The following is a 13,086-nucleotide window of genomic DNA, read 5'->3' as shown; positions in this document are numbered from 1 at the left end:
TTAGCGATAATAAAAGAAGCGCTCACCGCGCTTCTCGCAGGCTTCTGTACGCCTGCTTTTAATCTGATTTAGCCATGTAATCCAATGGGATGTGGATTACATGGCTAAGTCCACCCATGTTGTATGGCGTTTTAGGATCCGAGCGAAATTTCCCGATTCATGCCCTTATATAGGTACAATTCACATTGCCTTAATATAGGCATAGAAACCATACCCATATTTAGACATAGCTCATGCCGCCCAAATACAGGCATGGCTACTTCCACCTGTATCAAAAAGCTACAACGATTTCTTGCAAAACCGGCTTAAGCAGTCAGGGACAGTCCCTTGCTTGAATATTGATTTGTCCAAGAACTCATGGCGTTTTCAAAGAACTACCATTCCCTTGGGGTTCTTTACTGACATTAATATGCCCGACTTTACGTCAAACTAGGCACCTTCATGGTATAAATATGCCTTCACTTGCTCTAGCAAACACACAGTGGTTCGGAGCAGCTCGACTATCTACTTGCCTGACGCAGCTCGCTACAGCAAGTGCCGAAGGAAGCCGACCCTCCAGCTGACGCACTGAAGTGAGGCTGCATTTCTCTCGGCGAGAATCCAGCACCAGTGTCTCCAAGCTCCCCTCGCGGGGTGTTGGGAAATCGAGTCCCGAGACAAAGATACCAGACCTCCTTCATTCTAAAACCAAGGTATGGAGCTGATTAGACCCTAAAGAGAAATCTTGGATAGATTCTTGGAAAATAAACTAAACCTATGCTACACCACACTTACTTCTTCCCTCGTACTAGACTTAGGTTAGGTACATTGCGGTAGGCGTATTATAGGAGCACCAGTTGAGTACTTTTAGCCTTCGTTATTTATGTATGTATTTATCTATTGTTTAGAAACCATACAATGCTTTTACAGTATTATTTTATAATACTCTTCTCGCTGTACGCATTATACTTTGCAGCCTGTATTACGATTGTAGCAGTTCACTTTACTTGCATGAGAAAGAAGACTGTTCATTAAATCCTTTTATTGAAAACGCCCGTCTCTCCATTTCTCTGCACCTCTGATGAAACAAAGCATGCACGATTGACTGAGTGAAATACTTATCTATTGTTTCCACGACTCTGAGAGATATATTCGTATTCTTGGGAAACAACGTTGTCATGTTTTATTTCATTTTATTTCTCTTATCTCAATAAAAATGATTTGAAATAAAAGAAAAAACTAATCATTTTTTGTTTGTCTTGTTATCTTAAAACCTAATAACATTTTTTGAACACAAAAAGAAAAACTGAAACGACCCCAGGGGGCTATATATGAGTGGGAAAGAGCCCCACATTTCCACAGCTCACAGTACCTGCTGCTTGAAACACCTCACCTGCTGCTGCCTCCAAGGACTGCTGCCTGAGACCTCTCACATGCTGCTTGCTCCACGGACTACTGCCTGAGACCCCTCCAGGGATTGCTGCCTGACACACTTCACCTGCTGCTGCCTCCAGGGACTGCTGCCTGAGACACCTACAGGGACTGCAGCATGAGACCCCTCACCTGCTGCTGGCTCCAGGAAGTGCTGCCTGAAACCCCTCCAGGGACTGTTGCCTGACACCCCTCACCTGCTGCTGCCTGAGACCACTAGGGGCTGTTGCCTGAAACCCTTCACCTGCTGCTGGCCCCAGGGACTGCTGCCTGAGACTCCTCCAGGGACTGCTGCCATCACACCCCTACCCTGCTGCTGCCTCCAGGAACTGCTGCCTGAGACCCCTACAGGGACTGCTGTCTGAGACCCCTCACCTGCTGCTGCCTACAGGGACTGCTGCCAGAGACCCCTCACCTGCTGCTGCCTCCAGTGACCCCTCACCACCCACTGCCGCTGCTGCTGTCACCTGTCGAGGACTGAGACGATCCAGTCCAGTCCCTTCACCAGCGAGGAGCTGGAGGTCCTGGTGGACGAGGTGTTCACACAGTATCCAAGGCTATATGGTGCCCCAAATTTTATGGTAAGTAATCAACAGTGTGAGTGACAGAGCAGCGGGGGGGCACACTTGTGGTTGAATAGATGCAGTCTGAAAGTGTAGGGTTGTGTCATGCACTGCCTAACATGCTGTTTCCAGGTTTAAGGAGAGTCTACCTTATTTCACATGTTTCCATGCATGCACATCAAGATTGGAGGAACATGTATTGTCTTGTCACCCATACAGTGACGCAGCAAGTTGATAATGCAGGAGTCAGGACAGTGATTGCTTGCAAGAATGGCTGTGTGGGTCCTGTTGTCCATCTCAGTGTGAGCCCACCTGGCCTGCACTGTCAACACCCAAAATGACAAGGACACATTACTGAACGTATATGTAAATTTTGTATTTCTGACCATATTTGTATCTGCCCCTGTTGTGCCATTGTATTTTGTTGTGTTCTCTACCCACGGTTGTGCCCCTTCACCCCGCTCCCTGCCGCTGCTCCCCTGCGGCCCCACCCCGTTCCCTCCTGCATCACCGCTCTGCTGCCCTCCCGACTCGCCACCCTGCTCCCGCCTCTCAGCTGCTCCTCCCTCGCTCCGCCCCCTCCACTCTCCATTCATAGCAGAGTCCGCGCGTACGTGCAGCGTTCACGCGCAGCGGATGCGCCAAAGGCGCGCCAAAGGCAAGCCCGTCCTCGCCTGGCCCGCGCCCAGCGCCAGACCCCCTGGCCCCCGCAGATGCCATCCCTCTCACCGGACGTACGACGCCGCCACCCTCAACACACTCAACACCGGCCGGATCCCCGGCTGCCACCGAGCCACCCCAGGACGTACCCACGGACCCTTCACCTGCAACTCCTGCAAGTTCTCCGAGCACCAACAGCAACCACCTGAAGTGCATCCTGCTCAACACCTGTTCCGTCCACAGACACGCCGTGGAACTATGGAACCTGCTCGACACCTCATCTCCAGACGTCGCCTTCCTCACGGAAACCTGGATGAACGCCTCCTCAGCGCCCGACATCGCCATCGCCATCCCGGACGGATACAAGATCACCCGGAGGGACCGCGTCAACCAGACAGGAGGAGGCATCGCCATCGTCCACAAGAACACCATCCGCATCACGACCAACGCCGACGACACCCTCGCAGCCGCCGAACATCTTCACTTCCAGATACACACCGACCCCAAGACCAAACTCAGAGGCACCCTAATCTACAGACCCCCAGGACCTCGCACACAATTCAGCGAAGACATCGCAGACTTCATCAGCCCGCACGCCCTCGCCTCCTCCGACTACATCCTCCTAGGGGACCTCAACTTCCACCTGGAGAACAACAACGACAACAACACCACCACCCTGCTGGACAATCTCGCCAACCTCGGACTCAAGCAACTGGTGAACACCCCCACCCACTACGCCGGACACACGCTCGACCCAATCTTCTCCTCCAGCAATTACATCTCCTTCAGGCACTCCACCGGACTCCACTGGACAGACCACAGCTGCGTCCACTTCAGCTTCAGAAGGACCACGACTCACCACCACCCGCAACAGGCCCCCCGCAGGAGCTGGAACAAGATCACCACCGACCAGCTCATCACATCACTGAGCCAGAACCCTCCCGCCAGATCAACAGACCCCAACCAAGCAGCCAACAACCTCACACATTGGATCACCAACTGCGCTGACGACCTCGCACCCCTGAAAAACCATCCCAGCAGGCCCAGAAGCAAGATAGCCCCCTGGTTCAACGACGACCTCAAGAACTCTAAGAAGAACTGCCGCACCCTCGAGAAAGCCTGGCGAAAAAACCCGACTACAGACAACATGACAGCCCTCAAGCACGCCACCCGCAAACACCACCAGCTGATCCACACCACCAAGAAGTCAGCATTCAAGGATCGCCTAGACAACAACGCACACAACAGCAAGACAGCAAGAACCTCTTCAACATCGTCAAAGAGCTCTCCAACCCCAGCGCCGGAAACAACGACATCACTCCCTCACAAGACCTCTGCGACTTACTCGCCTCGTTCTTCCACAGCAAGATCGCTGACATACACAACAGCTTCGGCCAACAGACCACGCACCCAACCACGGAACCAACGCCCCCACCACCACCCTCAGCACCTGGACCCCGGTCAGCACCGAAGACACCATCCGCACGATGAACACCATTCACTCCGGATCACCAACCGACCCATGCCCCCACCAAGTCTTCAACAAGGCCGACTCCGTCATCGCACCCCAACTCCGGGACATCATCAACTGTTCCTTCAACACCGCCACCTTCCCGTAGAGCTCGAAGCATGCCGAACTCAGTGCCCTTCTGAAGAAACCATCAGCAGACCCCACCGACCTCAAGAACTACCGCCCCATCTCGCTCCTCCCGTTTCCTGGCAAAGTCATCGAGAAGACCGTCAACAAACAGCTTGCCGCCTTCCTCGAGACGAACGGATCCCTCGACCACTCATAGTCCGGCTTCCGAGCCAACCACAGCACCGAGACCGCCCTCATCGCAGCCACTGACGACATCCAAACCCTGCTCGACAACGGGAAAACAGCGGCCCTCATCCTCATGGACCTCTCCGCAGCGTTCGATACTGTCTGCCACCGCACCCTAGTACAACGCCTCAGCAACATCTGAATCCAAGAGAAGGCACTGGAGTGGATCATCTCGTTCCTCGCCGGAAGAACCCAGAGAGTCCGCCTCCCCCCGTTCAGATCCGAGGCCACCGAAGTCATCTGCAGCGTACCACAAGGATCATCACTCAGCCCCACCCTCTTCAACGTCTACATGAGCCCCCTCGCAGCCATTGCACGCCAACACAACCTCAACATCATCTCCTACGCCGACTACACCCAGCTGATCCTCTCCCTCACAAACAACCCCGCCACCGCCAGAACCAACCTACACGAAGGGATGAAAAACGTAGCCGAGTGGATGAGGAACAGCCGCCTGAAACTGAACTCAGACAAGACGGAAGTCCTCATCGTTGGATCATCACCCTCTGCCTGGGACGACTCCTGGTGGCCTCCTGCCCTGGGCAGCGCACCCAAACCAACGGACCACGCACGCAACCTGGGCTTCATCCTGGACTCCTCCCTCTCGATGACCAGACAGGTCAACGCCGTCTCATCATCGTGTTTCAACATCCTACGCATGCTCCGAAAGATCTTCCGATGGATCCCCACCGAAACCAGGAAGACGGTCACCCAGGCACTCGTCTGCAGCCGACTGGACTACGGAAACACGCTCTACACCGGAACCACAGCCAAACTGCAGAAAAGACTCCAACGCATCCAGAACGCCTCCCCACGACTCATCCTGGACATCCCCCGACACAGCCACATCTCTGGACACCTGAGAGACCTGAACTGGCTCCCCGTCAGCAAGAGAATCACGTTCCGTCTTCTCACCCACGCACACAAGGCTCTCCACGACTCAGGCCCCAGGTACCTCAACAAACGCCTGACCTTCTACACTCCCACCCGCCAGCTACGATCGACCAGCCACGCCCTCGCCGTCGTTCCACGCATTCGAAGAGCCACCATGGGAGGAAGATCCTTCTCCTACCTGGCAGCCAAGACCTGGAACTCCCTCCCCATCCACCTCCGTCTCACCCAGGACCACCTCTCCTTCAGGAAGCAACTCAAGACCTGGCTGTTCGAGCAATAGCGGACCCCTCTCCCCCAAGCGCCTTGAGACCCTCCGGGTGAGTAGCGTGCTATACAAATTTCCTGATTGGTTGATTGATTGATTGATTGAACGTACAGAGTGTCACATGTGTCTTTTGTCATTACTCTCCATCAATGAGCCATCTCAGCACTGTAGATTGCACACGACAGGCCCTGTGAGAAGGGTTTGGGTTTGTGAGATCATGTCCCTCAATGTGACATCAATGACACAGTGAGTCATTCACAGGGCAAGGACATTGAGGGCTGCGCAATGTTGGACACAGTGGGGCAGATTAATAAGCCCCTTGCGACACATTTGCACCGCCGTTATGTTACTTTTGCGGAAATCATGCGCCAAGTTGCGACTTATTTACAACGTGACGCATCTAGGCAGATGCGTCACGTTATAAAGCACTGCGCCACATGAAACCTGCATCAGGTTTCATGTGGGCGTTCCGTCACAGGGTGGGAGTTCCGTCGCAGGAAAGCCCCGTAAAACTGACACAGTGAAATCTACAAGATTCCACTGAGTCAGTTTTACGATGCTGCTGCGTCAAACCCTTACGCCTGCTTGAAGCAGGTGTAAGGAGTGACGGACCACGTTAAGTATGGGCGGCCCCTGTGCATTGCTGGAATTGCATCACGCTTACGACGCAACTCCTTCAATGTGCGGAACTTACTCCCCAAGATGCGTTACGCATCTGCCCCTCCTTGCGCCATGGTGCGCCGCATTATAAATGCGACGCATAAGTGGTGGCGCAAGGGGGGAAATGCATGTCGTATCTGTTCTGGGGCATCCCTGCTGATTTGCAGAGATGCGCCAGACATTGTAAATATGCCCCAGTGAATCTAGCCCCAAACACATGTTGCTATGTAATGTATGTCTTGCTCTGCCTAAAAATGGACAGTAGATGTGGGCAGACTACACATGGCTTTCTGTGCTGGCATCCTGGATGTGTATGAGATGGGCAGGTACTGTGGGCCTGATTCACAGAACTAACTTAAGACAAAATCCTAAATTTACTATCATGTTGGTATTCACAGAAGGCAATTACTCATTTTGGTATTCACAGAAGTTAGGAGTCCTAACTTTAGGACTCCTAAATGCCTTCTGTGAATACTGAGGGGCAGATTTATGAAGGCCTTGCGCCGCCGGTGCGTCACTTTTTCCCATGTTAAAAATGCCGCACCGGTGGAGCAAGGCCTTCATAAATCTGCCCTCTGAAAGTCTTAAAATTAGGCTTTTTCTCATTTTAGTAGTAGTAAAGTTAGGACTCTTAACTTTTGGACTCCTTAATGCCTTCTGTGAATACCGAAAGTCTTACAATTAGGCTTTTTCTCAATTTAGTAGTAGTAAAGTTAGGACTCCTAACTTTAGGACTCCTTAATGCCTTCTGTGAATACCAAAAGTCTTAAAATTAGGGGGCCTCATTTATGAAAAGTGACGCATCGCTGCGAGAAAACAGCGATGCGTCACTTTTCATTGCGCCCTCCTTGCGTCCCCAATGATGCGTCATATTTACAATATGACGCATCATTGTGCAAGGACTTACAGATACGTCAGTATTTCTGACGTATCTGTAAGAGCAAAAGCGACGCATTGCTGGAGTGTGTCACAAAAGTGACGCAACTCCAGCAATGCGTCCTTTCACATGGGGAACGCCACAGCGTCCTAAAAGTGACGCAGTGAAATCTCATAGATTTCACTGCGTCACTATTACGAGGCTTTTTGCGGGGTAACGCCCCCTCTGCATACATTATACCTGACGCAGGTATAATGTAGCGCAGGGGTTTACAAAGTGACGCATCTGCTTAGATGCGTCACTTTGTAAATAGTGCGCAACAGGAGGCATGTTTTACGCCGCCGATGCGTCACAAAAAGTGACGCACCGGCGGCGTAAAAGTGACGAACAGCCTCATAAATGAGGCCCAGGATTTTTCTCAACTTTACTACTACCAAACTGAGAAAAATCCTAATTTTAAGACTTTCGGTATTCACAGAAGTTATTTAGGAGTCCTAAAGTTAGGAGTCCTAACTTTACTACTACTAAATTGAGAAAAATCCAAATTTTAAGACTTTTGGTATTCACAGAAGGCATTTAGGAGTCCTAAAGTTCAGAGTCCTAACTTTACTACTACTAAATTGAGAAAAATCCTAACTTTAAGACTTTCGGTATTCACAGAAAGCATTTAGGAGTCCTAAAGTTAGGACTCCTAACTTCTGTGAATACCGAAATGAGTAAGTGTCCTCTGTGAATACCAAAATGAGTAAGTGTCTTCTGTGAATACGAAAATGGTAGTAAATTTAGGATTTTGTCTTAAGTTGGTTCTGTGAATTGGGCACGTAGTCACTGATGTTTTCCACCTCTTGTCTCCCATGGCTGCAGCTCAAAGTACACCAGCGTAAAGGCCTGTGGAGGGCCACTGCATGCAAGGTGCGGGCTCTGGGTGTCTCCAACCGACGTCACACCCAGTGTCACAAGAGGTGGGAAGACATCTGACGGCTGAGCAAAAACGTGGCGGAGATGACGCTGGGGCTGCTCCCTCTGACTGTCAGATTGGCGCAGCGGAGCATGACACCACTCTTCCTAATGTCCTTTGAGTAATGGGCATTGACATTGTATTGATAGTCGTGGGCTTCAGGTCTTGTCAGGATTGGGTCCGTGTGGGAAATCCCATGTAAGGGCACGGCAGTGTGCAAATTCTGAGTGTGCTTTCATCAATGCGTGCATTGCCTGACCTTAGTATGTTGATGTTTAGACATCTGACACCAATGTGCAACAGTAGTTGAGCCCCACAGTACAACATGGTGTCTGGCATAAGCTCATGGCAAGAGTGGACTGTTATGTTGTTGTCTGTATCTGTGTTGTCCACTTCTGCTCCACCCAGATATGGCAGTGGCAACATGTGGTTGGGTACATCTTTGCCCCCTTCAGGGCCCTAGGTGTGCTCAGTGCTATGTGTGTGTATGGTTGAACGCAGCCATAAAAAGGTTAGTGTGCTGTGTGGGCATCAGAAGGCTGACTTGTGCCCTGTTAGCTTGTTGACAGGCGAAGAATCAAGGCCAAATTGAGGTTGCACAATGTTTTTGCACAGGGTGGTGTGTAACAGGGAAATGCCATCATCTTTAGTGTTGCTTTGCTTGCATATGAATGTTCTGTTGATGCCAATGAACTGACCCTATATCTCTTGCTCTCATGCAGCATCTCCCATGAGCACGGAAGGACAGGGGACGGACACCAGTGGTGAGGCATCAAGCACAACTGCTGCAGACGAGCACAGTGACACAGATGTGACCAGCGCCTCAGAGGGGGACCGGAGTCTGCTTGAGGAATCAAAGCCAGAGACGCAGACCTTAACGTCATCAGACGCCAGCGGTGATGCATCTATGTTGGCGGACCCAGGGAACAGGTACTCAGCCTCCTCTTCCACCACATAGCGTACAGTGCCCACCCTCCCACCTACATCCACTAGTGCTGCCCGTGTTCGCACCAGTAAGAAGGGAAGAGTGTCCTTCACCCCTGGCACCGCTGCCCCTGCCCCTGTCCCCCCTGCTGCATCAGTGCTGAGTCTGTGGACCTTTTGCGCAAGCTGTGTGTGGGCCAGACAGCTTTCCTCAATGCCTTTGAAGACCACTGAAGACCACATTCTCCCCAATGGATCTTGCAAAATTCCAAAGTTCGAATACATCAAGCCCTTGATGTACTAAGGGTTGTACGGGGGATCGTTGGGAGCTGCAAGTTTTTGTACTGAGAACACAAGCTTTCATAATGATAAGTAAACATACACAGGAGCATATTACCAGCGATTAGCGATATTTATCGCTAACTAGGCTTAGCAACGACTTTTTTATCGCTAAGCATCGCCGGAAATTAACGCTGAGATAACGTGCTATTAACGATACATTTTCCGGCGATAGCGTGAATATCGCTGAGAATACAGCGATATTCACGCATTAGCGACAAAATGCTCTTAGCCATGTTATCCGCCTCCCATTGGATAACATGGCTAAGAACTGGTCAGAGCAGGTGTTAGTTTTTGGCAATAGCGGGAATATTTCCATCGCTATGCCTGCCTTGCTAATAGGCGATAGCGACTGCTTTCAGTCTCTAACAGGTTGGGTACCCCCACTTTGCATGTCATTAGAGATAAATATCGCAGACTTGCAAAGCGGGACCCAAACCGTTCGCTATCGCCTAAAGCTGTCGCTTGCTAATAGAGCGATAGAAAACGGCCGCTAAAATGGCGTTAATTGCCTATCGCCCTGCTTGGTAATATGCCCCACAGTCCTTTACTTCTGCTTTGTACCGCACAAATTCCTTTCAAAACTTTAGCAAATACCAAAGCAGGAGTTTTTTATCCTTAGAAGTCTAAGATCCACCACAGCCTTGTAAGTTTTATGACCTGTGACCAGGGTGTTACGCTTCCTCTTAGTCTAAAAGGCCTAACTAGCATTAGGAGATTCCTTTCAAAAGTCGATTCGAAAGAGTGATACATCTTTGAGTAGCAGTAGTTGTCTTGCAGCAGTCTAGGCTCTACAAATAGCTCTTACGCACAGTCCAGTTAAAAAGTACTCTTCACTCTCCACGTTTGAAAAAACAAACCTTTTTTTATAAATAACATACCAAAATACCCACTGATGGTAAGAAGTGCTTTTCAAAAAGAAGCTCTTGCAAAAACCATGGGGCAGATTTATGTTAACTGGCGCATCCCCAGGGATGCGCCAGTTAATGTGCGCCACAGTGCGCCACAGCTCCGCCACCCATGGTGCGCCGCATTTATAATGCGGCGCACCATGGGGCAAAAACGGCACAGATGCGTGACGCATCTGTGCCGTAAAGGTGACGCATTGCTGGAGTTGCGTCGCAAGCGCGACGCAGCTCCAGCAAGTCTCGGGGGTGCCCCATCTTAACAATGCTGCGTCAAGACCTACGCCTGCTTCAAGCAGGCGCAGGCTTTTGACGCAGCATTGGCCTGAAAGTGACTGAGTGAAATCTTATAGATTTCACTCAGCCACTTTTGCGAGGCGCAGCTGCCCCAGAACGCCCACCCTGCGCCGGAACGCCCACAAGCGGCGCAGGGCTTTACAACGTGACGCATCTGCCTAGATGCGTCACGTTGTAAATCGTTCGTAGGGATGCGCCACGTTTACGCCGCCTTGCGTGACGCAACAGCGGCGTAAACGTGGCGCAAGTGCCTCATAAATCTGCCCCCATAAGTCCAAAAAAAAGCTCAACAGCTTCTACTAAGTATTCATAAACCTAATGGCTAAATAAAAAGAAATCAAAGTACACAAAATAAAAATAACAACAAACTAAGCAAGAAATTAAGATCAGACAGACTTCCTTACACCCAAAACAGAAGCTAACCACTCAGTTTGTGTACTCTATCTCCAACCCTCCTGAAAGAGACAAGAATGATCAATAATAGCAAACAGCAGCTACATAAATGCAACACTGTTCACTTGCTTCACGCCCAAAAGAGAACACTTCAATCCATCATCGTGGTTAGCAAAGACCAGACACTTTCAAACACATTTCCTCAGTTAAAAATTATAGAAATGATCCCAGAAAATATAGTCTTTCTCGGCCGAAATGCATGAATATCGCTGATAAGTCAGCGATATTCATGCATTACCGAGCTAATGCTCTTAGCCATGTTATCCACCTACCTTTGGATAACATGGCTAAGAACTGCTCAGGGGCAGGTGTTAGTTTTTGGAGATATTCGCGCTTAGCGCGAATATCTCCAAATGTTGGTAATAGGAGATAGCGATGTTAGCGACTGTTTGCAGTCGCTAACATCTTGGCACGCCCACTTTGCATTTCATTAGTGATAAATTTCACTGACATGCAAAGCGGGGCCCAAAATGATCGCTATCTCCTTCTAGCTGTCGCAACTGGTGTTAGCGACAGCTAGGTAATATGGAGATAAACCCCCTTGATAATATGCCCCTGAGTTTGTGTACTCTATCTCCAACCCTCCTGAAAAGGATAAGAACGATCATCAATAGCAAACAGCAGTTACATAAATGCAACACTGTTCACTTGCTTCACGCTCAGAAGAGAACACTTTAATCCTTCATCGTAGTTAGCGAAGACCAGACACTTTCAAACACATTTCCTCAATTAAAAACTATAGCAATGATTCCTGAAAGTATAGTCTTGATAAAACTGTTCATCGCTCACACAGACAGAAAGGGTGGAAACCCTCCTTCCTTACAGTAAGACACGGTTCGGCATCATCAACTGAAATAAAAACATATAAATATAAACATATCTTTTAATCCACCAAATAACATTCCACAGATACACACGCATATGCATTTATTTACATTACAGCATACTCAATAGATCCTGGTGACACACTACTTTAGAAATTTGCATATTTTAAATCAGCAACTAATTAAATTAAACCTGACTCTTCCTGACCTAATGCTGTACCAGAGGGAAAGTTGGAAAATTCTTCAAAAAACCGTGGGTTCCACAAGATCATAGAGAGATTTTTAATGCGAATATTTGGCCTAGATTAGGAATTGTCAATCAGCCAAAAGAGCGACACTGTTCTCTAGCCTATGAGAAGCGACCTGCTAAGGTTGCAATCGTGGAAACAAAAGTTGTAGCATTAAAGCTACCTTTACATTTTGAACAGTTGCACCACAGATCAAATGTAGGTCAACATCTTTGATCACTTTCCCCAAACAAACTAACTGTTTCCCAGTTCACATGTAAGACTCTAAGCAGAGGATGGCCTTCGGCGTTGGTCCAAACTTCGTGAAAACCTGCTTGCAGCACCTGCAGGAGATAACAGAACCTATCGCTTTCAGAAGAGCCCTGAATTCCTGGCTATCAAGGAAAGCATTCACATGAACAAAAACTTGTCCTACCACCCAGCTTGCATTTATGCAGCTTTTTAAAGCCACTAGATGTTTAGCGTCTCAGAACTACAGAAGTATCCAAAATATAGTTTATGTTTTTTGTACAAAAGACTTTTTACACTGGGAAGAGACTACTTTCCGGAAACATTTGGGGGCAGATTTATGAGGCACTTGCGCCACGTTTACGCCGCTGTTGCGTCACGCAAGGCGGCGTAAACGTGGCGCATCCCTACGAACGATTTACAACGTGACGCATCTAGGCAGATGCGTCACGTTGTAAAGCCCTGCGCCGCTTGTGGGCGTTCCGGCGCAGGGTGGGCGTTCCGGGGGAAGGTGCGCCTCGCAAAAGTGGCTGAGTGAAATCTATAAGATTTCACTCAGTCACTTTCAGGCCAATGCTGCGTCAAAAGCCTGCGCCTGCTTGAAGCAGGCGTAGGTCTTGACGCAGCATTGTGGAGATGGGGCACCCCCAAGCCTTGCTGGAGCTGCGTCGCGCTTGCGACGCAACTCCAGCAATGCGTCACCTTTACGGCACAGATGCGTCACGCATCTGTGCCGTTTTTGCCCCATGGTGCGCC

The 13,086-nt window shown here is 49.7% G+C and overlaps 1 protein-coding gene and 2 non-coding genes across 8 annotated transcripts in view; all 3 read right to left on the bottom strand.

Moving 5' to 3' along the window:
* TEX14 (testis expressed 14, intercellular bridge forming factor) overlaps positions 1-13,086 on the bottom strand; it is a 2,253,432-nt gene that overhangs the window by 1,904,140 nt on the left and 336,206 nt on the right. The window lies entirely within an intron of this gene.
* Positions 10,999-11,214, bottom strand: LOC144825749 (small nucleolar RNA U3). Its single transcript, XR_013609545.1, has one exon. It is a non-coding gene; the product is annotated as a small nucleolar RNA U3 (small nucleolar RNA).
* LOC144825748 (small nucleolar RNA U3) lies at positions 11,582-11,797 on the bottom strand. The gene has a single exon (XR_013609544.1). It is a non-coding gene; the product is annotated as a small nucleolar RNA U3 (small nucleolar RNA).

The sequence above is a fragment of the Lissotriton helveticus genome, chromosome 3_1, assembly GCF_964261635.1.
Source record: "Lissotriton helveticus chromosome 3_1, aLisHel1.1, whole genome shotgun sequence".
In the NCBI taxonomy this organism is placed as follows: domain Eukaryota; kingdom Metazoa; phylum Chordata; class Amphibia; order Caudata; family Salamandridae; genus Lissotriton; species Lissotriton helveticus.
The sequence above is the reverse complement of the archived record's forward strand: the minus strand, read 5'-3'. Positions and strand labels throughout refer to the sequence as shown.